The following is a 27,306-nucleotide window of genomic DNA, read 5'->3' as shown; positions in this document are numbered from 1 at the left end:
TATTTTCTTTAACATTAAATTAACATTGGTTTGCTTAAATTTATTCTCCTCAGTTTAAATAATTTTTAAAAAATATAATAAAAAACACAAAAACAAACAAACCAAAAACCAAAAACACACACAGAAAAAAATCAGTGGCTTGCACACACCTTCCAAGCAAAGATCCAGCACTAGGACTATGAGAGAAGCAAGTGCCATTGTTAGACTGCATGGTCCATCACAGCCAGGCTCTCAAGATGCTTATAAAAATCTGGGAGTCACTGTCATTGTGTTCAAGTGTGTGCACACTTGCAAAGCACATTTGCATCACAGGGAGCAGTGAATGGTAGGCACATGATTATCTCTGAAGAGGATATAGATATACCCCACTGTAGCAAGAAACAGTTATGATTACTTAACGGAGAAGCTGACATGTGATCCTTTCTGCCTTGGCAAAAGTAACTTTAAAGCTGTCTTTTTAATAGTCAAGGGATTTGGAATTAGTGTATGTGCAGACCTCCAATAATTACATAATGGACACATCAGTAATGGAATAAAGAGAAAGGCAATTAGTTTTGATTAAAAGATCCTAGTCTCTTTTAATGTCATTGGTAGGACATATGTCAACATCCAGAAACTATTTTTTTGTTTCCTTTTATTCCTTTTTTTTTTCCCAGCAAAGTAGATTTACCATGCTAGATTACATCATTTTCACATACATTCCACATGTGGCTTTTCTAAAAATTATAAACACAGATTCAGAACTATAGCTTGTTTGGCTCCTGCCCCTGAGAGTGAGCCATTCAACCACTAGCAAAAGAGCTGTGCTGTAAAACTGACATAATGTGGGTGCCAAGAGGAATTGCTTCCACTGGGAAGCAGAAATGAAGTGATTCCAGAGTTCTTGATTCTTCATGTACTTTGTCTACTAAGGAGAGCAGGTCAGCACAGACAGTAACCTTCTGGACAAGTACCACTGGCCTAAGTAGCCACTGGATTCAAAGGTCCTTGTTGCGGTCAGAGACTTCCGTGTGTCCATTAATGTTGTACATTACAACATTCCTGTAAGCATGTGAAACAGACTCTGTTTTCCCACTTTCTTACCCAATAGGTGTTTGAGATGTTCCATATGCTTCAAAATCAAATAGTGGCTACAGTTTTTTTTCACAGAATCCGAGAATGGTTGAGGTTGGAAGAGGTCTCTGAAGGTCATTTGGTCCAACTCCTTGCTCAAGCACGGTTACCAAGAGCAGGTTGTCCACAACCATGTCCAGATAGCTTTTGAATACCTCCAAGGTCTGTGACTCCACATCTCTGAGCAACCTGTCCCAGTGGTCAGTCACTCTCACAGTGACTAAGTGTTTTCTAATGTTCAGGCAGACCTTCCTGTGTTTCAGTTTGTGCTTGTTGCCTCTGGTGCTGTGTCTGAGCACCATGGAAAAGAGCCTTGCCCTTTCTTCTGTGCACATCCCCTTCAGGCATTTATATACATTGATAAGATCCAACTGAACCTTTTTATTCCCAGGCTGAACAGCCACAGCACTCTCAGCCTTTTGCCATTGGAGAGATGCTGCAGTCCCTGCTTTTGCAGAGAGATGTCTTTAGCCGCAGCAAAAGTGTGCTGTTTGAGCTTTTACAATTTCTTATCTACAGCATGTAAAACTCCAGAAACAAACTTTCTGCTTTTACTAGATGCTCAGTTGTGTTTAGCTCTTGTGTAGCACAAGACATGCATGCACACCTTTCTCATGGAGACTTTTCCTAACTACTTGCATTTTCTTAGCAAATATAAGATCTCTGAAGGAAAGTGCTTCATTACTCTGCTTACAGAATTTTTAGAAATCCTGCAGTGATGAAGAAGGTAACAAACTCCTGTAGTCAGTTCATTTACTGTCACTGCAACAGACTGCTGGGTTTTACGAGATGGAGATTTTTTGGGTGCCATTTTTCGACTTCAGATTCTGAGTAACATATTTTTGCAAGCTAACAGGCACAAATAGGAAGACTTTTAAAATTATTTCAGAAGCTGTCTGATGTCAAGGGCAGTTAGGTATCTAAGTGTAGTTTAATATCTGGGCCAGAAGAAAGGCAAAGCCAGCTAAACCAGCTAGTAGGGCTATCACAGGGAATAGGTGGTGTCTCTGAGCAGTCTAGAATTAGCATAGACTAAACCAGATTGAAAGCAGGGCCTGGCTTTTTAATAAGTGTTTGTCTAGTGACTCACATCATCAAGGCCCCCACCTCCAAGTGGAGCTTTTCACACTGAAGCTGCTGGGATGCTATTACTAATAATAGTATCAGGAGCCACACCGCGGAGGGGCAGATAGGTACCTGGCAGTCGCTGTAGCGTAATAGGGTGTAGCCAGCTCCAAAGGGGCTCTGGACAAGTTCCACCATGATGATAGAGCTTGGGCTGCTCTCCACAGCTCTTTCAGATTGCATCTAAACACTCCTCCCTGGAACAAAGTCCTCAGGCACTTCTCCGCTTCAAAGCCTGCCTGGGATAATAAGAATGAACAAACGCTTTGTCGTACGTGTTGGAAGGAAGAAGGAAGACGCATTTCTTGAGTATGAGGCTCTGTGTAAACATAGGTTCTTCTCTGAGTCTCTCAGCTCTGTCCAATCTTCCCACAGTTACTGCTTGGCTTTGCTTTGCAGCAGCTGTCTGTGTTTATATTGGGGATAGCTCACTGTAGACCCACAGTGCAATTCCACCTGCAAAGCTTCTAGACCTGCTTGGGCCAAGCCTTGCTCTGCAACTGCATGGGGTGCCCTGCAACCTGAGGATGGGTTGACAGCTCACAAAATGCTCTATAATGTGCTCCCAGGGTCTTGGGAGTCTCTTCGGACATATCTTCCTCCTTCTTTCCCCTCTGACCAAGTGCAGACCGCAATCGGAGGTGTGATGATAGCTGGTAAGTGATACGAAGGGAAGGGAGTTTCCACTGACAGCTTTTATGCACTCTTGGTCAGATCCCCATTAGAGGGGGAGAAGCCAAATGCATCCCCATTGTACCTTTCTGCAGCTATTCAGGCAGTCCTGACAGTAAAGGAAAATAAGTCCTCCTTGTTTTCTCACTAACATTCATTTCTCTCATGGCAGGTTAAGAAAATCAATTGCCACCAGAAGTGGCAGCTTTTAAGAGGGAAGTGAGAAGATTTGGACTACTACCACTGCAACCCAAAGCATTGCTCTTTCTGGTTGTAGCTGTGCTGCAGTGGGTAACACAAAACAGGGAGAGAAAGGAAATAGCAATGCAAGGAAGCTTTATGGAGTAGAAAACAAACAGGCAATGAAAGGGTGTGTTCCTGAAATCCTTCAAAGGGTGTTAACTCTTTCATAAGGAGACTAATGACTCCCCCTTAAGCTGGTAGTTTCCTCTGTGCCTCATTAATTCAGTGGGCCAGATTCATCCCAGGAATCCTTCCATTGAAGTCACTGGAGTGATACCACCAATAACCACAGCAAAACAAACAGCCAAATATTGTGTATATGAGGAAAATAGCCGTCCTGAAACTTTCTGTAAAACTTGGTTCTGGCCCTGCCAAACTCTCCTGCAACTTTTCATTTCTTGTGTGAATGGAAATTAAATGTATCAAAAGGAATTTAAGGAACTACACTCTAGCCTAGTGTTGGGTTTGCAATATAGACAGCAAAATCAGCCTAGTCAAAGAGCTCGTATCTAGGAATGGTTCAAATGCAGCTTGTGAAAGGACTGGAACATGAGACACCTCAGCTGGAGCCACATGAAGTTGCAGGCTGCTCCCCAAACATTTTATTTCCAACAAATAAACTGCACAAGCTGCCTTATGTGGCTGTGCACCCTCACCAGGACTGAGGACACATCCCTGCCTCTGCTCCAGCAATGGCCTGACAGCCAGATGGACACACTCACCTGCAGCCTCCATTCTTCCTCGAGACTGAGGACAGCACAGGAGACTCCATCTCTCCCTCTGCCTTGCCCTCTTGCCTTACACACCAAGATACATAAAGGGTGGGTGCCAGAGCAGCAATAATTTTCTCCTCAAGGCAGTGTTTTGAAGACTGTGCCTTTTCTGGCTATTTCACAGGAACTCAGTTAGGCTGCAGATGAACAGGGTGCTTCCCTAGAAAACCTGCTGCTCTGCAGTGCAGGCTCCCCCAGAATCTCACCATCACTACTGCTGTCTGTTGGTCAGCTCTTGGTGGCTTTCTGCTCAGCACACAGAATCTTTGCATCATCCTGCTGAGGTGCCCAGGGATGCTGAAGTGCCCTGGGGTGTGGTCGTCCAGGTGTATTTTTTGGCTGCAAAACACGCTTGCGAGTGTCCTGCTCTCCCTCACGCTTTATTTCCACCCTCCCAGCAGCAGCTTGCACCAGCTCAGTCACGCTGACACAGCTGCTCACAAAGCCACCACCCTACAGCCAGGTTGCTGCAATGCCCTGCAGTGAGGGGTACAAGAAGGGAAAGGAGCTGGAGGAAACAGGCTGGGTGGAGCATGTGGGAATGGAATGACTGGATTTCTACCCAGGGGTCAACATGGACAAAGCAGGGGCTTGGCACTCTGTGTTTCCATGCCACAGATCAGAGGTCTGGAGCAGAGGGGTTGCAGCACCAGCCTTTCAGTGCCTTCACCTTCTATACTAAGCCTTACTTCTCTTTCCTGGCTTCAAACATGATTTACTGTGCTTGAAGCAAGCAGAAGGTCAAGCAAGACAGGATGGCAGGAATGAAACATTGTCTGGCCGGGTGTTACAGCTGAGGCAAAGACAGAACCCTGGAGATACACTACTGTCCCTGAGTCTTAACAGGGCATTTACACCCAGATCCAAGCCACCACTATCTGCCTTTCCTGAGAAAGAAAGAGTGACAAACAAGCAGGCAGAAGGCAAGGGAGGAAAAAGGAAGGTGTTGTGCTTTGGGAGCTAGCCGCCTCCTGATTTCAGGGCTGGTTTTCAAATAAGAGCACATCTCTCTGCTTGTTTTCTCCGCAGGTCATCCAAATGCTGCCAAGCACCAGATGTTTGAAGTGGCAAACCATTTGGAGATTTAAATTTTTTCATGCTGATCTGCTTCTGATAGGGTTTTTCTTGATTTTTCTTTTTGTTTAAGACTTTTCTACCCCTAAGCAAAAGCTCAAGTTCAGCTGAAAAACTGTCCTGTAAAAGCGGGAGTGAATGTCTGTACGGGTGTGGTGGGGGGAAATAGTGAGGGAAGACCTTCTCAGCAGTTGTGTCCTTGAACTCCAGAGGTTCTTGCACTCTGAGGACTGAGAGTTGGCTCAAGTTTTTCTATCTGTCCAATGACTCATGTTCTTCCAACAAGGAAGAGACAGTGAGGGAAAGACTTCTCTGAACATGGGCTTCTCTCTTATGGCTTCCGCAATCTTGAGCTCATCAAGTTTTCCTATTTCTTCACAAACTTCCTGATAGGTTAATGTTCCCTGGGTTGGTTATGTGGCACACTCCCTTGAGCAGCATTATTTTTTTACTTGAAAACTCTAAGAGAATTCCAGCAGTGATTTCTCCTTATTTTGAAAGACTTGCTAAAAGCACTAGATAAAACATGTATGAAATATCCTGAAACACCATGAAATGTGATGTGTAATGGTGGAATGAGTAGGATTTTATTTCCCCTATCTTTTAGCTACCTTTCAGTTTCTCCAAAGCTCGTCTGTGCCCAGAGGTATTGTTGATGCAGCTTGTTGAAAAGGAAATATTCACTGATCACAAACTTTGATAAACATATTCCACCCTCAAGAACTTTCTTAGTGTAAAATGGGCATTTATTCTTCAAGCCTGGAGGAAACATGAAGACTTTGACAATATCCTAACTGAATTTATTTTTTATTGGAAAATATCTCCTAAGTTTGGGCGGGGAGATGTGGAAAGAAAAATGGGTTTATTATTGAAAAATTAATCTATATCGTAAGAAAGGTAATCGTGCCAAAATAAATATTTTTAATTCAGAACTGAATGACCATGGAGAGACCTGACCTGGAAACATCACAAAACAGCTTAACCTACAATTGCTGTGCCAGCCAGCTTCCTTTTGGAGGGATGTCTTACCAGTATTGTTTGGCTTCGGAAAATTAAATAAATGCATTACATAACACATTGTGATTATTTGTAAGAGTCACACGAGCAAAGAAGATTTCACTGTTTTTAAACTAATGGATTTAGAAAAACTTTGACATCTCCAAAAAGGTTTTGATTCATTACTGTGAACTCTAAAGTCTTCTGAGGTTTGGTCACTACCAGCTAACATATTTTTCCCTGGCCGTTTCTAGTCAACAGTTGTTTAACATCTTGTTAGCCATTATATTGCCAACCTCCCCTTCCTCTTAGTGAAAAGTGCTCTTGGAAGTAAAAGATCACATATTTCTGTCTTTGCTGGACAGCAGTCAGTTACAGGCAGCTTTAGGCAGCAATGTGAGCCTTCATGAGACCAGACTGTGAGCTACGGGGATTTTGTCTGATTTTTCAGTCCACAGCTCCAATGAGAAAACAATGACATGGGCATTTTATGGTTTTACCATCAATAATTCCAACCTTTTACATCTTCCTTCATAGTCATTTTAGACTGTGCAAAGTGAGTTAAAAGTGGAGGTACCAATCAGACCGATAGTACTTTACTCCTACTCTGCAGGGTTGATACTGACTGTGCAAGGTTGCAGGTAATGGAGAATCATGGTCTCTCTTTTTCCATGAAGGGGACTAGATTCTACCACTCCCACTCAGGCTGAAGTCCTAATTTTGCAATAGGGAAACTTTAACAGAAACACCAGTGGAAGGGGTTCACGTTTGCCACCCCCGCCTTCAACCGCATCTTTCCAGGTATCAGAAAACTACCCCCACATCAGCAAGCTTAGCTGAGTTTGAAAATACCCCCCCATTTCCCACTGTTGTTTTTCTCCTCAGTGGTTCACAGAGGAGGCGGCATTACTCTGGGGGAAAGAGCAGGGCATGCTGAGGCAGTGGGGAGTACCTTCCACAGCACTGTCACTGCTGCCTGCCTGGGTAGTCATGGCAGCTAAATGCATTTCATCCCTACCTGAGCCAAAGACACCTCAGAGTCCTTGGGATGCAGAGCTCAGAGTCCTTAGGGTGCAGAGCTCAGAGTCCTTGGGGTCTCCCCGTACACAATCCTGCCTTCTTGCACCATGGCAATAGAGGGCTGTTAAAGAATGGGCTCTGTTTCCCTTTTGCATTCCTCTCTCACTGGGGGACCTTCCGGCACTCCTGGTCCCTTCTCTTCTCCTAGCCCTGCCAGTGTGTCAGCACTGTGCCTTCTCAAAGATTGTCCTTTCTCAGTGATAGTCACAGGCCTAGGTTACACCAACATGCAGTAGAGGGGTAACAGCAGCAAGAATGGAAGAATTATTATGCAGAAAACTAAACTGGATGATGCACCAATTTCTCAATTTCTTATTCAGACTCTGTGGGTCTGGTGTGAGAATTTGCAAGTGAAGAATTAATCCTCCAAGTGTTTCCTTAAGTGAGGCCACTTGCTGATGCCAACAGTAGAACCTGTGTGCAACAACTTCATGCATGAGAAGACCTAGACACAGCAATGGTTTTCGTGCCAAAAGAGTTCTTATGATGGTGCTGCTATTTTCTATAAATTTTTCTTTCATTCTTCCTGAAAAGTCCAAAACAATGATCCAAATTTCACTCAGACACAGTCAAAATACCTCCCCATAAGCCAGGACTTCCAATACACAAAGCACTTCTCAGACATCCATTAATCCTCAAAACAGCCTGTGAGGTAGGAAATTGTCAGTGTTATTATCCCCACTTCACAGGTGGGGACTCTGATGCAGGGAGATTATGTGATTTGCCACAGGCTACACGGCAAATCCATGCCAGACCAAGGATTAAAATTCAGCAGCACCTGACATCTGGGCAAATACTCAAGCCCTGGTCTCTGCTGCCTCTAGAATACGTGTCTTAAGCAGGTCTCCTGGTGAGCATTCATAATCAAGCACTGTATGTCCCTGTATAGCACAAGGGTGTACACACATACCAAGAATGTACAAATCTAAGCAAAGCACAGGCTAAAACATGCCAATTTGAAGACATCTCCCCAGAAGTCTAAAGGAAGACCTGCACAGCCAACTTTTGAAAGTTTTATATTGCTAGTTAACTTCAAACAAAGAAGTAAAGTCTGGTACATAAAGCGTTTTGTGTTATGCCAACAGACATAAAGGATATTATTTAGATCAGTGTTTTCCTGTACATTTGCTTTCAAAAGAGAATGCACAGACTGGCCCATGTTCAAGAGCAGACAAAATTGATTTCCTTGTGCCGGGAAACGCAGATTGGTTCCCTGAATTTGAAAGAAACACCATAAATTTTCATGTAAGAAGTGAATATTTCTGACAACATTCTTCTGCTTTGAAAGAGGTAGATAAAATACACCATTTGTTGCTCCAGTAGCATGCAGGATGTTTTTGTCTCTTTTTGTACTGCTGAGTTCTCCTTGTCAGTTTGTTCTGCAAACCCCTGATCACAAAAGTTGAATGGTTTTGGTTTTCCACAGTGGAAAGTACTTGTTTGCTGTATCTGCCCTGTCAGCCTTTGCCAAAATGTGTTGTTGTTCATTTTGCGTCTCAAAGATTGTCATGAAAAGATTAATTTCTATACTTGGCAGAAAGAAAACTTTTTACTGTTGTTTTTTTTTTTTCACAGTTTGTGTGCAAGTTATTCCTAATGGACACTGGAAAGGACAAAATAATTTTAAAAGTGGCAATGAATGAGAAGGCTTTGGATCAGATTTCTTCTGTGGCACTGGCAGACATCCCTTTATGTCATCTCATCATACCTGGTCCAAGAGCCTGTGCATTTGAATAACAACACCACATCAGACCCTTTCTCCTCTAACCTGAATCAATACAGAGCAGCTACTCATTCATCTACATCTTCAGTAGCACAGTCCACTTTCCCTGATTCCTCAAAGCTTTTTATTCTCACCACAGCTCTGTCTTCTTCAGTCTTACCCACTCGCTTCTCATGTTTCTTCTTCCTTTTGTGGAAGCCTTTGAGATATCCAGAAGATATTAGAATCAGAGAGATGAAGATAGAGGAGAAGGCTAAGAAAATAAAATGTAAGAGGTTCTTTCACAGAAAAAAGAAATTAGAAAAATCACAATTTTCTGCATTTTAAAAGTTTTAAAATTATATTAGTACATATATTGCTACAAAATAATTTATTTGCTTAATTAATTTTGCACTGCTACTTATATTCTGCCTAACATTTAAAAAAATGCAGTATGATAGTCATGTCTTAATGGCATTCAGATATTTCCTGCAAAGCACATTGCAGGACTAACAGGAAAAATTTTGGAACCTGCACTGCTGAAGAAAACATTCCAAAACAGCCAGCCACAGCTCATCTGTCCCCATTAAAGCAGATAATCTATGCTATTAGCCAGTGGATCCTTCCCAGTCCACACAGCACATATACCACTTGCTCTCTTCTAAATACTCTTTAGTGGGTTTTTTGATTTTTCTGCCTTGTTCCATAAAATATAGAGCAACATGACCATTTCAGTCTATAGGATTTATTCTTACATTTTCTTTTTTTCTTTTCTTCATTCAGTTTATTTCTTTTGTTGTTTTGCTTTTATTTTCCCTTACTTCCTTCAAGCATGTATCAGTATGTAATCCTGTACATATTTTTCTTCTTGATTTTATCACTGTATTTTATGTCACATCTTTTGCACCCAGAAGAAAATTGCTGACACTGGAGATCTTTGTGAAGACAAGTCACACACTCATAACTGTAAGGAAATTATTCTTCATCTGCAAAGACATTCATTGAGTGGCTGCCTATCTTGTACGTGGGTTTGGCTTTAAATGCAATGTTTGAAACTGCTTCTTGAGCTTATGTCATTGAGCAGTGCAGCTAAAGTCCAGTTCAGACATTAATTCCTTGTAAACAGACACATCATCCTTTTTGAAGCACAGGGAAGAGCAGAAGACCAGCAAAAATACAGTGCAGGCTGCTCCCTTGAGCGAGGGGAGACGAGTTGCTGACCATATGCTTGAGAGCCAGGTAAGAACTTACTGGCTCCCCAAAGTCCAGTTCCCTCAAGAGCTGTATCAGCCCCTGACAACTGGCTTGATAACACATAGTCACAGTCATTTTAGAGATAAGCAGTGCTCATACTTACTAAGACTGCAAAGACCAGACATTAAAGTGCAACACTACCTCGTGCCAGGACTCCTCTGTCTGGTCTTAGTCATACAAAAATAGCAATGGTAATATTAGAAATATTGCTTAAAGTTTATTTTCTTTGCTCTCTTCATTTAAAGATAAGAATGCCCATGATTTTCAAATCATTCAACTGCACTGGATAAATGTTGCAGTTGTGGGTGTGCCAATTAAAGTTAATTATTACTTGACTGATCTGACTTAGCATTGAAATGTCTGGTAGAACTGGCTCTGATCTTGCAAAGGGGACTTTTTCTTCTGTATTCCTGAGTGATGAGGGAGCTTGTTGTCTTGGGACCTGCAGTTCCTGATCATTCATGCAAGAAGAATAGCAAAATGATTCCATTTCATATAATTCAGCTGCATTGGGCCTGACCTCTGTTTCCTTGGAAAGACACAATTGGTGCAATTCACCCCGTTCAATTTCGCACGAGTTGCACAAATTTAGGCAGTGCCACTGCTCCCTTTTTACTGCCAAAGGAAACAAGCAGGAGCTTCTGATCCATGCCATCCTAAAAAGGTGCTGGAGAGAGCTGATATGATGCATCTTCCAAAAAACTGTTTATTTCATGCCATGGGCTATAATAGAAACTTGCAGGGACTGGTTCAGGTCTCTACAGCAGAACCTTAACTGGAGAATTAATTTAGATAAATCCCACTCATTTTCATCCAATGGCTGACCATGACTATTGGATTGGTGGGTAGATTATCTTTCCCTTTCCAACTTACTTGTGTGGTTTCAATTACAGCTTTCAAAAGTTCAGTTTTCAGTTATTTCAAGAAAAAAATAATTTTTCATTTGTTTTGGTTTAGTCTGAAACTACATTTTTTTACAAGACAACAATAACAAGAAAACAGAAATGTTTACTACTGACTGAAACTTTCATTCAACTCAGAATGGGTTGTTTTGTTTTCAATTTGGTGATTTTTAGCTCTTCATTGAATTTTCTTATCCCTTTACAAAATTAGCATTAAATTCAGACAAACTTTGAAATTAATTATTGCCTCAAAACAAAAAACCAGAAATCTCATTTCAGAAAATATTAAGACAAAATGATGCAAAACTAAAACAAGAATATGCATAAAGTCATGTCAAATCCTGTTTCAGTTCTTCTGGCATTATATATTTCAGAAAAAAAATCACCAAAAAAAATGTCTTTCAGTTCTAGTTTTCTTATAAGTTATTTGAAATCAGCAGCCCTAAACAAAGCAGTTCTTTCTTTAATGTGCCTCCAACTGCATAAAAGTAGACATTCAAAGACTACGTATACATGGAAGAGAAAATTAATGAATTTGATCATCTAAGTGAGAAAAAATACAAAGTCAAAGAATAGAGATGGAAGTTGAAAAGAAATTAATTTCATTTCTACAGCAATTTAAGCATGTTCTCTGGTGCACTCTAGTCTGCTAAACATTTTGCTGAGTTGCAGCTCTGATCTTGGCAACTAAGAGATGTGGAAACATATATTAGAGCTTATGTTTCTAGTGAGGTAAAAAAATAAACAGTGCACAAGCCAAATGCATGCACACTGCCCATTTTTAAGATGAGTGTTGTCACCGTCTGGCAGGTATATGATGAAATAGAAAGGTGGGACCAGGCTTCAGGGTGCTGCTTGTACTGCAGGAGAGCTGCTATTGCACTGGGGAACATTTAAAACACAAACATTCATCATTCTTCCACATGCTGTGTTGTGCCATGCCCGCCTTAGCGTTCAGAGATCCTGTTTTCCCTCTGCTCCTCACCTCCACTGTTATTTCTTTATTTGCTTTTTTGTGTTGGGAGGCTGAGGGGAGGATGCCCAAAGAGCTTTTCCTATTTGTTTCATTACCAAGTGGAAAAAAAGAAAACTGTGAGTTCCTTTTAAATACTGCTTACAGCTCTCTGAAGGTGGTGAGATCTAGATTCCTCTTCAGATTATTCCATTAATTATACAAAGCTCCTAGAGAAGACATTATGCTCCATTAATTACACAAAGCTCCTAGAGAAGACATTGAATTTTGTCTCTTATCATCATGTGTGAAATCAAATGAATAAAGCAGATGAACAGAAATTCAAGTCAGTAAGCAGAGTTATAGCCTGTTTTTGAACAATCTGGGTATTTTTACGAAATATGTTTCTTTTTAAAAATTACTCCTGTTCTGTCTCATTACTACTGCAGTTTCTACATATAAAAAAGGTACATTAATATATTTCTTATAATTGGTCATGCTGCCAGAGAGAAGACAGAGAAGAGTAGGCCTGGGGGAAGCTGTACGTGGGAAACACAGCACTTGGTTCCCTTATATTGTCAAATATTGCCCTGTAGCTCTTATATAGCAGGTGGAATAAATGTATGAAAAAATGTTGCTTGGAGTGAAGCTCAGAGTGGGTAAATTACTTCCACTGAGGCTCAGACACATGGTGTGCAGGATCAGACACTACAGAAGGATCCAGGTGTTCCCTTGTTTTTCACTTGCTCACTCAACAAATTTTACAACCATTTGAGATCATGTTATACTGCACATACATATGTCATCGTAGCCAGGGCATATTAAAGAGGTAAAGCAGCAGTCATTGAGCACACTCTGCAATTCTGTGCCAAGAGATACTGTCACACTCTCTCCATATCGTAACCAGAGCTGTGCCTCTTTGCCTTGTGCTTGGCACGATTTACTGACCATGAGATCATGGCAGATGGGAGTCTGGACATGATAACACACTTGTGAGGAACTGAAGCTGCTGTTGATAGTGTCATTTCAGTTTTTTTTAAAGAATCCTGAAAGCCAACCACAGAAACTCCCTCATCTCATCTTACTCTCATTACTAGCAGCACTATAAACATGGCATTCCTGAGAGAGTGCGGAGACTATGCCAGAAGTGAACCCAGTGCAGAGCCATCTAATTGCAGCCACACAAAGAAATAGAGTATAATGGAGGAAAAACAATGAATATTTGTCCGGAAATGCATTTGGTTTAGCAGAAAAAGCTCAGCAAAAGCAAGAAAAGGGTACGAGCTGATTACACAGCTGCCCTGTGGACTCCTGGAATGGCAGGAAGATGGTTGAAACCCAGGACTGATGCAGCCTTACTGAGCTCTGCCTGCCAGCTGAAAGTTGATAGCCAGCATCAGTTAGGTCATCAGAGAAATTTGTTTCAGTGATGCATTTTGAGGATAGGCAGGACAATGCAAAAGGTGCCTACTTTTTTTTTTTCTCAGAAGAAAGAGTAACCCACTCAGAAAACAATTACTGAATTACTGTCAAAACACTGTAGGAGGGAATATTGCATCAGCAGGGAGCATTAATGCAACTGTTTATAATAGCTTATTGTCAAGTACAAGGGGATGGTCAGGAACTGTGTAGAATGACAACCAGCTAAAGGGTACGGCAACAAAAGAAGGAAATGGTGCAGATGAAGTCAGCCATCCACTCTTCCTGCCCCAGTATCTCTTCACTACCACCCAGATGTGAGGACAGAACTTTCTTGGTTGAAGCCACCTTGCCCCATGGCAAGGCTGGAGCACATAGAAAAGGGTGGCAGCTCTGTGTCGTTCTTAAAAGGAGATGATTTATCATGTGCTCTGTCTGTATTTCACCATGCTGTTCCCCTCCAGCCTCCTGCCTTTTTATTTTCCTCCTGAAAACAGTCTTCCCCTTTCCTTTCTGGGCTCACATATCTATAGACATGCTGAGGGCTTACCAAATTTATGTCAACAGTGTTTCACCATCCAGGATGGCAGGGTGAAACAGGGATCTGACTGTATACCTAAACCCAGGCCAGCTCACCTGGATACAGGATGTGGGGCATGACAGAGCGCTAGGAGATGAAATAGGTGGGGTGACAATCTAGCCCAAAGCCTGGGGAGCTGGTAAAGACATGATGTTCCCATTGATAGCCGTAGTAATAATATCCAATTATAGTCCTTTAATCCAATCCACTGTCAATAGAGTGGAATCTCTGAAAACGCAGGAGAGTTGTTACACTTGCTCTTAATAAGAAAAAAGTGTCATTTCTTGGGGAGTTTTCATCTAAAAGATGAGCAGCTAAAGAAGTTGTTGGAAAAATCAGAACTATTAATAATGCTGCCCTAAAGAAATACACATAGGATATAAAACATGCCCTGTCAAATAATTTCCTTGGGATCAAAGGTTCAGACTGTTTCCTCAAAAGACCTTTTAATGCAATGATCAGGAGTGAGTGCTTCCGTGCTGGTCAGGATGCGTGATAAGGTATGGCTTCAAGGAAACTCTTTGTAATTTCATGGAGAGATAAAGGATCTTGCTTTCTTAGAATGACAGGAAAATATCCCTTATGATACACTGCCAGATCTATCCCTCTAAGGAGAGAATGAGTTGGAATTCAGTCACATTACCAAAGTATTTGTAAAAGCCAGATCTGAGTGAGTTCATCCTTACAAGTCCTTAAAGCATATTGTTTGAAATGACAATTAAGGCTGTACACAAATATATGTACGTGCACCAACGCAATTCCTCCAAAAAGCTTCTTCTGTAACTTAGAGCTGTACTGTATGCCCAGGGACATGGTGACTTGGTGGTGACTCAGCTAGCTCCTGTTGGTAGCTAAGACATTTCTTAAAGGTACATAGGAAAGTTTGCAAATCTGTTTTCTGACCCTCAAAGAGAACTAAGACATAAAAAATGATTTTGTAAACAAAGTGATTTATAGCAATGATGTGGCTGCATTGCACAATTAAGAGACGGGTTTAGGAGTAGCAGACTTGAACACCAAAGGACTCTAGGCTAAAGCTCTTTGTCTGCAAATTTTAGTGGATCCTTGTTCTCTGAGAGACAGCCACAAGGGACTGCAGAGCAGATCAATTAAGGCCACCATGTGCTAATCACTGAACTTGGGGTATCCCTTCATGGTATTTGCTCTACAGGGGACATTTGTTCCTTGCAGACTGTAGTCCTCTGGACAGGACTGTAATGGTTTGTGCCTTCAGCTGTGGAGGTCTTTGGTTTGGTTTCAAGTGCTGTCTGACATGCTGTACCAACACAGTAGGTAGGGGAAGGTAGTTGTGATGATGCAGATGCAAGGCTCCATCTTCTTGAATAAGAACATGAAAATTCTAGCAACCACAAACACATCTGGAGGCTCACGCCACACTTACCAATAGCTACCAATAACTCTGTTACCAGCCTGGTTCGGGAAGCAGAGCAAATATGCAAGCTTCACAGCAAAGCAACTGTGCACACTTGTCTCTGAAGACTTCCATTCCTGACAGAAATAATAACAAAGTATCTGAACAGTGAGACAACGTGGAGACCGAGAGCCCATGAGCCTTTCTAATTCCTTCCAACAGGGTGGTGTGCTAATCTTTTAGTGTGTGCTGCGGTGCTCTGCTCTCCTGCAGCCCAAGCATGGCACCAAGTTCACCTCTGACATAGAGAAGGAAGGTGCTTTTGCTAGTCAGAGTGGGATGAAATCTAGAGGCTGAACATCTGCTGCTTTTCCTGAAGGTTTCAGATCTTTTCCCGATTAGTATTGCCCCATGTAATGGTAGCTTGCCAAACAAATTACAGAAATTTCAGGCTTAATAAATACCACAAGAGCCACAAGTTCGAGTTTGATTCTGTTTTAGTTTTGCGTGCTGCAACATGAAATTAATCTGCTAATGCATCTTCAAGTGCTTTCCAAATCACTCTACTGTTTATTGCACACTTTGCTCTGTTTACAAAAATTTTTAAATGCCATTATTTCTCTAGGTGCTTCTCTTTCTGTAGCCCTAAGTTATTGTCTTATAGTGGGTTTTGAAACTGTGAGAAACAATTTGCATTAATTTCACAGCCATAATTTATAAGGAACATAATGAGTCATTGTCACAGGCTGTCCGTCTTTGTTGTCTTCTACTTCCTTCTTTCTAAATGGAATTTTCTTAGAAAAAAAAGTACTGATTTTGATAGATAGCTTTGGGACTCAAAAAAAAAAATGGAACATTTCTGGAAAGCGGCGTAAGTCAAAGACAAAGTTTGACCAAAGAACAAAGAGATTGCAAGAATATGTTTTATTTAGTGCTGAAACTTAAAAGAAGATTTGTATGAAGAGTATTATCCATTTTTTACAAACACAGCCACCCATATACTTATATACTTACACCTATTGCCTAACAATGACTTGCTGATTGCAGCAGTGAAAGTAGCAGAAAACTCTAGCTCACAGAAATGTTTGCACTTTGCAACACTTAGGGTTTGGTCAGGCAGCTGGATTTAAGGGCAGGCTTAATAAGCAATTTTATCTCCCTGAAATAAAACTCTCTTTCATTTGAAGACTTCTAATCTTATTTCCAAATATAAACATTGCAGAGTGTGAAGGAATAGTATGTTCTGTCTGGTTTTGAACCTCTTTGAAAAACAAAAAGGTAAGATAAAATGTGGGCAACTGGGGACATCATGTTTGCAACCCAGTAATTATTTAGATTGCTTAGAGCCCATAAACTGACATGTGAAACACACCCAGCACAAATATATTTTGCTCCTTTCTAATTTCACACTGGGATAAATTCTTTTATTTCCCTCTCTCCTCTGGGCTTTCATAAATCCTTGCTTTTTCCCTCACTAAAGATGTGCATGTTGGATGGAAAAGCCCCCCAGGGTCCCCAGCAGTTCTCGTTTTCACCAGTCTGACTAGAGGAGCAGAAGGGCCTGGTTTGTTTTTGTCACATGGAAAGTGGGATTTCTCACAAACAGCCTTAATGGATAAATGTTTCACAACCCCCTTCTGAACAAGGGGTACCACTGGCTGTAGCTTGCAATCACTTTCTGCTGACATGTCCCCTAGATGTAGACACCAAACTTTGTTTAGGTTTCCATATTGAATACAGCATTTCTGCTTCAATTGTTTAAAGAAAACCTTGAGCTTCACTAGACGTAGAGAGAGGCACAGCTCTTGAATAAGGCCGAGTCAGCACCATTGGGCAGGTCTTTCAACAGATTTCAATATGGGTAGGAATAAATTCTTGCAATTCAGTTCAGAAAAGCATGTGACTTCTGTCAGACTTAGGCAGCACCTTAGAATTACTAATGCACAGCTAAGGTCTCCCCTGAACAGCGTCTTAGAGACTAATTTGCACTATGTGTGAGAGATGCTGAGTTCATCTCTAGCTCCAATATGAGTGGCCATAAAGAAATATGTATATTTATATAAATACACTCACACATGTATACAGCAATCATGGGTTTATGATTAGCTGAGGCTGACTATCTGACTAAGATGATACTGGGATGAATCATTGCCACACTAAATTTGCTCAAGGTCAGACTTGTTTTCTGGTTTTTTTTCCTTCATAATATGGCTTTTGTTCAAGGTGATCCATTTAAAGTATGAAAAAAAAACCCCAAGTGTCTTTGAAAATGTGGTTTATTTGCATAAGTAAATCTTTTACAGGAAAAGAATACATGTATCATATTTATCTGGTGGTATCTTTTTATCCCTTTTCTTTACTTTTTTTCCACCCACATTTAGGATTCAACTTTCTCATGTGAAACCACTGAGGTCTTTTTTCTGCTGTAGACATAACACAAATGTCCTGTTAGACATTTCGTTGTGTGACTCATGGGCCATAATGTGGAGCGATCTAGAATGCACAGTCTGAAAAAAGTGGCAGAGAAAACGTTCACAGTTGGGAGTTCCACATGTAAGTCAGGAGCAGATATGAAAATAAGCAGAGTTATGAACATGTAAAACAGCTTCAGGTCTTTTGTTTGGCAGATACAAGGCTATAACATACAGACCATGAAGATTAAGGGAGCTGGGTTTTGAATTAGGAACAAAAAGAGCAAATGTAAATATTCTTCTGCAACCAGACAATTTGAGACACATCCTGAGGAGAAAAAAAAAAAAAAAAGATGTCTAGTGTGTCCGTGCTGAAGTAAAACCAGCACATCCCTGTCACATTAGCATGAGATCAGAATCAAGTCCAGAAAACTCAGAAGAAATTGTCTCTCAAATGGCACTGCTAAGAAATTTCCAGATAGCTAGTGTCATTTAGTGATACATTTCTGAAGGTCTGCTTAAAAACATATCTACCAGCAGCTGCACAAGCAAGCCCTGCACCCACAGCTGAGGATATTTTTCAAGATACCAGATGAGTTCCCTACAGTTTCAAAATTTCCACTTCTCTCTCCTTTGAAAAACTGGGTTTTTTTCCATGGCTGTCATTTGTCTTTATTGTTTTTGCATACACAAGGATGATGAATGTGACAACAAATGGAGCTGAATCATGGGTGAAGGTGGTCTGGGAGATGCAGCGAAGGTGCAAGAAGTGACAGGGGGCAGAGGCTGCCTTTCCCTGTGGGACTGGAGCCGGGCTAGGCAGCCTGCAGGCTCTTTCCAGCTGTACCACTGTTGCTTAATCCACAGCAAGGTCCAGCCCAGGATCCATCAGCCCAGGATTCCCAGTCAGGAGGTGCTCTGTCCTGCACCCAGGCTGATGTATTCCCAGACAAGTCAAATGGCTGGAGCAGAGCCCAGCCTCTGCCCACAGGGAGGGAAGTGATTATTAGCTGGGTTCACTATGCTCATCAATCCTCTGCTCAGTGATTTCCAGACAGATGAAAGAGGTGGACCTGGAGCAGAGACATGCTGCAGGCTGGCAGTTCTGGGCACTGGCTCTTACCCATCCAGACTCATGGCTATTCCATGCATTTGGCCTCCTCAAGTTTCTAAATTTCTATGCTGTAATTCCAAGATCAGGAAATTCTAGGAAAATGCATGAACAACAAACTTTTTCAGCTAACAAAATCATATCCAGCCTCATTAATATTCTTTAATTTTCAGAACAGGTACAGGTTTGTGTGGCTGCAAGCTTGATTCTTAGCTTGACAGTAAAACCAAATTAATCTGATGCAAGTGTAATTCTGCCAGCACAAACATTTTGAGTTTACTTTGATATCAGTGCAGAAGTTTTCAAGTCAAAAAAGAGCCAGACAGACAAATTAAAGAAAATTAACCCCTTTTTTTTCTCAGCCATCTCTAATTGTTTTTTCTGGCCCCTGCTCACCATATTTTCTTTACACTTTTACATGGCTTCATTTAAGCAGGCTGGTCCCAAGCTGACAAGTTACATTTCTGTGATCCTGCAAGTTGCTGATCATTCTCCCTTTGATCCAGGAGAGATCAGAAGCGTTAATTTACCCTCAGGTCTTTGGGGCTACCTCTGCATGGGAGCACTTGCTTCAGCTCCTTGTGGTTTCAGGGCCAGCAGGTCAGTGTTTTGTGAGGTTCAGAGCATTTTTGTACCTTGATTCTCAGCAACTTGGACAACATGTGCTCCAAAGCAAAAACTGTTGCAATTTCTTCTGTGCACCCAAAGTAGCTGTACAACAATGTGAAGAAAAGGTTTGCATCAATTTCTGCTTGATAGGAAGCATTTCTGCTTGGCTGAGCTTCCATAAGATGGATAACCCAGTGAAAAGCATTTTTATGCCTGAAGATTTAACTTGCAAAAGTACATGGGCATCAGTGAGCCTTCTTAAGACCAGAGTTTTTTAAATGCAGAACTTTTTTTCAGCTGAATTTGTGTCTACTACAAAAAAAAAAAAAAAGAATAATAATTGCTGACAGATTTTTTTTTTTAAGACTGACTTTGTTTCCAAATTTTTATTTAATTTGTTGAAGCTGTTAAAAATGTATTTCTGTTTAAGACTCCCGAGACAAAAAAAAACATGCACAGGGGCAAGGAGAGTGCTTATCTCAGACTGATACTGCTTTTGAATTACATATGTTACATGCTGCATTAAGACTCTGAAACCTTATGCAAATGAGTAACTTTGCACAACTGAATCACTCTTGCTGAGCTAATTTTTATCAATTACACACATTCCAGCAGACCAGTGAATTGTCTAAGGCTTACTCATGTCCGTAAATCTTTGCAAGTCTAGGGCTTTGTTTTCTTCCAGAAAAAACTCAAAATTGTAAAAGATGATGAAAAATAACAATATAAGGAGAAATAAAGAGAAGATAAGTCAAGGGAGGAAAAAAAAAAACACATACTTTTTGGACTTACTCCGGGTAAGACCAAAAAAGAAATATAGCTATAGAGTTGACCTAAATAGAAGATCAGGCTCAATTGCAGTAACTTTGTCAGTCATGGAGCATGTCAGCCAAATCCTGAACTCAGATCTTACTCAGGAGACTGTTCCCTTGTAAAACTCTACTAGCATTAGACCTAGAAATCTCAAGTACTGTAAAAGTAACAGAATTCCAGGGCAATAAATAGGTTAGGAATTCCAGACGGTAGGACTAGTAGCTTAGGGGTAAAAAATGGATTTTGGCAGATTCTGGCCTTAACTATGTGAGCTTTTTACATACACATTTCCAGTACTTTTCTTACTTCACAGTAACCTGGCAAAAATGAGGTCAGACTAATATATACCTCTGTTTTCCCTTGTAAAATTACCATAGACTACAATGTAAGGATAATCCTTCATTCTACATCTTAATGTAATTTCCGCTTATGATGGAATCATAAAAGTATAAAAAGTATCAAGCCTTTCACCTTTTTTTTAACATGGCAAAATAATGGCTCAGTAAATGCAGTTTGTCCCACTGGGAAAAGTAGTAAAAGGAGCTTTTGCCCAAGTTTGTTAGGACATGAGGTCAGCCTAACTAATTAGAGTCCCGGAAAAGTATTACGTGATTCTTAGACATAACCAATCCTGTTTGAAAGTCAAAATGCACAGTAAAAAGTGGCTTCAAAATGATTTAAGGCATTTGGAAAGTAGAATGCTACATGTTCTACTTCACTGACCATTTAACAACTGAAGGAAATAAAGCTCAAACTGACTGCCTCTTTGCAGATGCAGCTCCAGCTTCAGCAAGGACCACTTTATGTTCTATCAACCTTCAGCAAGGTCATGAACAGCTCCCTGCAAGTCGGTAACAGGAGTTAGCACCTCCACATGCTTAGGGAAATGCTACACTTCCACAAGAGGCTATACAAAAATATTTAGTGGCCAGCCAAACCATAACCCCTTTGAAGAACTTGTTGAAAACTTTGCCCTGTACAAGATTAGGTGTTAGGAGCTTGATGAGTGATGGTACAAGATGTCTTGTTATTATTATTTGAGGAATACATTTCCTTCCAACCACCTCAAAGAATCTGACAATTTCTCCCACACTGGTTCACTCTCTGCTGTTTCACTTGAACTCATAAAGCTGATGGATTGCAATTTTATTAGAGGTCTATAGGCTCAATTAAAGTGATTGTTTAACATGAAGAATAAAAAACCATCTGAAACAAGAACTGGTGGTGGCCAAAATCTTTCTTTTTGGAAAACGGCACTGCAGCGAGTTACCTATTTAAGTGACTTTTGACACAGTCAATATTTAAACCTGGAAGGCATTAAGGGATCTTTAAAAGCAGTGTTAAGAGTAAGCATGTTCATGTTTAATACGACACCCCCAAAGATTGACTGGAAATGGGCTGTCCTTTGTTCTAGGTACGATACGAAGAGAAAGGGAAAGATAGTCACTGTACTGAACAGCTAAAATGGACACAGAATGAGTGCAACTGATTGAAGTAAAAAAAAAAAAATAAAGGGTTTTGAGAAAGATGGCAAAATATAGATCATACTGCTCCCATTCCTGAGTGCATCTTCTGTCTTGTTCCTGTGCCATGCTCCATTTTCAGGAATCCTCATGGTCAAACAGGGTCATGGAAAAGTTGCAAGACACATTATTTCTTATCACACAAGTCTTACAAAGCATTGTGGCAAAATATGGGGGTGTAAATGCACTTGCTTTATTAGCTGAACAGCAGCTTGGACTTAACAGTCCAGTCAGATCTCTGGCAACAAAGGAATAAAACCCATTTTGCTCCCTTTATATTGCAGAAGAGTGAAGGATGTGTCTAGTGAACAAAAGGTAAGTAGCCGTTCAATGAATGGACCTAGGATACAGGTCCATTTCTCCAGCTGAAGTCTCCAAGAATTCCTCTCCCATCTCCTTGTGCAGGTACTGAGTTTGGAGGAAATCATTGTGCTCTTCTTCATGACTCCATCACTGCAGGGTGTCCCATCCCCCCCCATGTCTGCAGCTCAGCCACGATGCTGGGGCAGAGAGAATGGGACCAAACCTAAGAGGTGTATTTATTCCTTTCCTTGACGTACCTGCTGTCCTTGCCACAGAGGTTCAGCATCTCAGTGGCTTTGATGTGGTCACACAGGCCACTTGGGAGAAACAGTTTAGACTATTTTGACTGACTTCAAGGAAAAATGTAAAAAAAAGTGACTTTACCATGTATAACAGCAGCACAAACTTCAGGTCTGTTTCCCCTGTCACTGCCATCATCAGCAAAACTCCAGGACTCATAGCTCCAGGTTTTCCAGGATCAAGCATTTCGTAAGCTTCCACTAACACTTTTGCTAGCCAGTCTGACCAATCAGCTCCTACACCATCCTAGCCCTCAACTACGCCACAGGGACTGGAACAGTGAAACCTTGTCAAATAAAACTGTTAGAATAGGCACTACAGAAAAACTAACCTGAGTGTTGGCTGACTGGGGATACACAACCTTCCTGTGAGGGCTGATACATGGCACTGTGTGCATGCTCTCCATTCACCTCTTACTTCCAGACCTCCTTCCTGGCAGAGCCCCAGTGTGACTACTGCCCTCACTTGGGCTGTCTGCAAGGGTGAGTTGTTGGGGGAGCTTCGTGGTCTCCTGATCCCCCCTAGACTGGTCTCAAGAAGCTCTAGATTTCAAGGAGGGCTGCAGCTGCAGCTGCAAAGTACTGATCTGGATCCAAATTTCCCAAAGCAGTGCTCAAATGATTTAGTTCCTTGTTGAAAGGAGCCAGCATTGAATTTTAAAACTGAAATCAGAGCCAAACTTCCTCAAAGTCTGGGAATGTTCTGATCTAGTGGGTTTGGTTTGAGCCCATCTCTAATATGAACCATATAGAAACAGGGCCCAAATCTGCTTTCATTTCCATTCATTTCACATAAGAACAGGTTGGAAAACTTTCTTGCAATGTAAGTTTGTCAGAAAAGGCCAGTGGGGTCAACCGGTTATTCTCATATTCTATAAATTGCAAGGAAAATTTCTCCAAGAACATATTTTAAAAGCTACATGGTTTTCATCCCAAAAAGATGTTTCCAATAATTATTGTTTCTGTATGGATTTATCCTGTTACCTGTTTCATGATGCACCATTTTTTCCTTGACTTAGTGGCAGCTTTCTGACAAATTGTGCAATTCTGAATATTATTACTGAGGAATATCATCAAAGCATGATCCTAACTGATAGAGCCCATCCCGTTTGTTTTATGTGTGGCACCAGTGCCTAATATGAACTGATATGTCTCATCCTCTTTTCCAGCTCAATAAGCAGCTTGTGGGATAATTTGACACTTAATGTACAGCTATAGCCTGAAATTTTATATTATTCTAATAAAAATACAGGTATGAAATGCTATTCAAAATGTTAAATTCAAGTATGGTACATGCATATTCTGTCATTTTAAAATGTCTTTAAAAGGAGTTCTTCCCAAAATTTTGCTTCAAGGTAACTTCTGGAATTGCTTGGTTTGACTTGATTTGGAAGAAAAACGAGCAATGACCGGTAAGACGGAAGACCCAAACATGACCAGTTCAACTTTGCCTGTATCTTCACAGGGTGTCAAGGATTAGATCCCAATTTACCTTGAAAATGTCTATGGAAGTGAAAGAGTCTTTGCACAAAAAACTGCAAACACACGAACAGAAATAAAACCCCTTTCTAAGATACCCCTAACTGACAGATCAGATGTAGGTGTGATGCAGATGAGGTGCCTGTCCTGACATGGAGGGCCACCAGCATGGCATGACAGAGCAGAGGGGAAGCCAAGAGCAGAGCAGTCCCAGGAACTTGAAGCCTGATTTACTCTTGGCAAAACAAATTTTTTTTCCAGTTTCATTGCTTAAGCTGCAAGGTCAGAGCAACCTCAGCCCTACCTGTGAAGGACGGCCCTAAGGCCAGTCCAATATCTCCTGAATTTTTAATGACCATTTGGTATTAGGACAGAGTACATGGAAAACTGCAGCCATAAGTCCAAAAATGCATGGGCCCAGCTCAAATGTATGAGACCTGCTGCCTTGGCAACTAACTCACTGCATAATGCAGGCCACATATTTTCCCAAAAGATGTGTGCTTCTGGCACATTAGTACGGACAGAGATCACAAACCAGACCGGGGGGAAATGACATGAACAGTAGTAATTTTAAGTGTTGTTGTTCAGGGGCATTTGTATCAAACAGCTTTTGACTATGTGCTTTGGGATTTTGTTCATTGTGTTTTTGTCATCCTAGGTGGAAATTTCCTGATTTGGAACCTTAGATAATACTTTCATCTATTTACTTTTGGATTTGACATATTTTCTATGCTCAAGGCTTTGCTACCACCATCAAATAGCAGCCATACATTGCAGGAAATCACATTTCAGTCACCAACTGTTCATTTATTGTGGTTCATGCTTTAATTTGCATTCTTGCTAGATTAAAATCATTACTGTGATTTTTCTTAAATATTCACCAGATCCAAGATTCCTTACTGTGAGAAACCATCCATCTTTTACTGGGCAATCCAGGAGTACAATGTGAACACCAATGTGCCTTATGTTCATAATACAGACATAAGTAGCATTAAAAGTCTGAGCTTAAAATTTTCATTAAAAATGATGGTGTAAGAAAAAAATCCTCTTCCCTCAGTCTGCCTAAGTAAGTCAGGTGCTTCCAAACCTCCCCATTTTGCTCAAGACTCCCTATGCAGGGCAGCATGCCTCTTTATTTTCCAGCACCTATTGAGCTCGTATCATGACCGTGTTCCTCACACTATGGACAATTACTTTGTGCTGTAAATCAAGGACTTCTGGAGAGCACCAGACTTACAACACATGCTCAGACCATCTGGGCAGGACATGTATATGAATTCCTCAAAATCTGCATTGACAGGGTTTCCAGAGTGAGAAAAGGAGGATATGTCCAAGAAAACCCAGATGTAGAATATCTTTAACTGCGTCTAATCTTGGGAGGAATTGTGGCAGGGCAGATTAGGTCACAGATGACCATAATTCTTAGAAAAGTATCTCACAAAACTCTGATAATAAGCTATAGTATGTTTGCAAAATTCAATCTCCTTTTCACTGGAAACTGAGAGAACATGCTCCATATATAAAAAATTTATTCTCCCCTGACAATTTTCAAATCCTAGTGGCAATGCATGGAAGCACTAGGCTTCTTTAAAGCAAAGGGGCACAAGAAAAATAAAATCAACTTTTTGACAATGTATTTTTCCTTAATGTCATCCTTAAAAACAGCTGGATCCAGGTTGTTAGCTTCTGCAAAAGCATCTAAATTAAATATACACTTAGGAAGATCACAGCTAGAAATGTCAGAAAATTAATCCAGAATTGTAAACACCTCGCACAATCAGAAGTAACTGCTTAGACAAACCCTTATACAGGGCAGTACTAGACCAACTTTGCAATGCTGATGCTCTGTCCATAACAAAATGGGTTTAATTCAATTTAAGAGTCTTCACAGACGATTGTATCTTTTTAATTAAATTAATTTAAAAGCCTATTATATTTTTACTGGTGAAAATTTCATGCATAAGCCCAAGAATAAACAAACAAATAGAAAGATGCTAAGGAAGTAGGACAATAATATGCCTTTATGTGCAAGACAACTTGATTCATTGGAGTAGCGTGGCAGAAGCAAACTTTTAAAAGGGACTTAAATGTGGTCAGTCTAATCCAGATCCAAATCTAGCCTGGTTACTTCATTGTAATTGAGATCAGACTCTGATGCCACCAGCAAAAACTGCAAATAATCTTCTGAATACCATTATTTCACCCTTACATTTGTTGGCAGAGCTTCAGCAATACATTTTGGAACCTGGGTTGCTCCTGGCTGCTCCTGCTGGCAGGGGTGCACCACTGGCCAGATGATGTCCGAAGTAAAAGCAAACCCTGTCTTGCTGGGGGACTCCCTGTGGGGACACTGGGCAGAGTCCAGTCAGGGAACAAGTAATCAAAAAGGGAACATAGTGATCAAAGATGTCTGCAATACACGGGAGAAGAGGAAAAGTGAAAAGACTGGGAATAAATTCACAGTTTGAAGGAGGAGAGGTGTGACTGTGCTTTTCTAATTCTGTCCAGGACTCAGAAGGAGAGAGCCAGAAAAAAAACAGCACTGGGGGAGTTATTTTCTCATGGTATCTCCAGCCAAAAGCAAGTTGTTACCAGAAGTCTTCTGAGGCACATTGAGTCAGGAACAGAAAAAAAAAAGTGCTTTGGGACTTAAGGCAAGATGTAGATGGCTTGAGGCACCCACTTCCAGAACTGTCTTCCAGAAAAACTCCACCCAGCAGCCGCACAGTCCTGGAAGTGCCAGCATCCACAGGCTCCATGGAGTGCAGACACGGGCCTCTCCTGCCCCACGCCGAGGCACACGGTGTGAGCAAGCTTGGGCACAGGGACCAATCCCTGCCTACACACTGCTAAACCTCCCAGGGACCAGGAAATATGAACTGGGAGGCTTTTGTCCACAGGCATCTGTGCTCTGAACAAAGCTACATCTCTGCAGGCTGCTTCTCTCCTTTGCCAGCACAAGTACCATTTACCCCACTGGGGCTTTTCTCACATTTTATAAGCAAAACAGAATGCCTGACATGGAGCCAGTCCAGGAAAGGGATGGCTCAGCTTCCCTCCAGTCTTGAGTGTCCCAGGGTGAGGGTCTTCTGCCGACTGGACAGGTTGCTCCCATTAGAGACAGAGCAAATTATGGAACAAAGGTCCTTGTGTTAGTACATCTGTGTCCTTAAAATAGCATGTATGCAGTAAATAGCACCTGTGCAAAAGCACCTGTGCAAAAGCACCCTAAAAGTGCAGTACTTTCTCTGTGCCACATCCTTGCTTTAGCTGCTCTCAGGATAAAGGTGGTGAAACAGTGATATGGAGGAGAAGGCCTGGTTACACACACAGGTAAGCTAGTTCAGGCAGGGTTTTTCCTGACATCCACACTGCTCACAATTTTCTGGACATATTGTATCTATATAAATGTATTTGTACATGCGAGCATTTGTATGTATGCATTTTAAGATATGAATATATGTATAGATATACTGTGTGGTTTTATTTAGATTGTGAAAA

Source organism: Haemorhous mexicanus, chromosome 3 (genome assembly GCF_027477595.1).
Source record: "Haemorhous mexicanus isolate bHaeMex1 chromosome 3, bHaeMex1.pri, whole genome shotgun sequence".
NCBI lineage: Eukaryota > Metazoa > Chordata > Aves > Passeriformes > Fringillidae > Haemorhous > Haemorhous mexicanus.
This window is presented reverse-complemented; position numbering follows the sequence as displayed.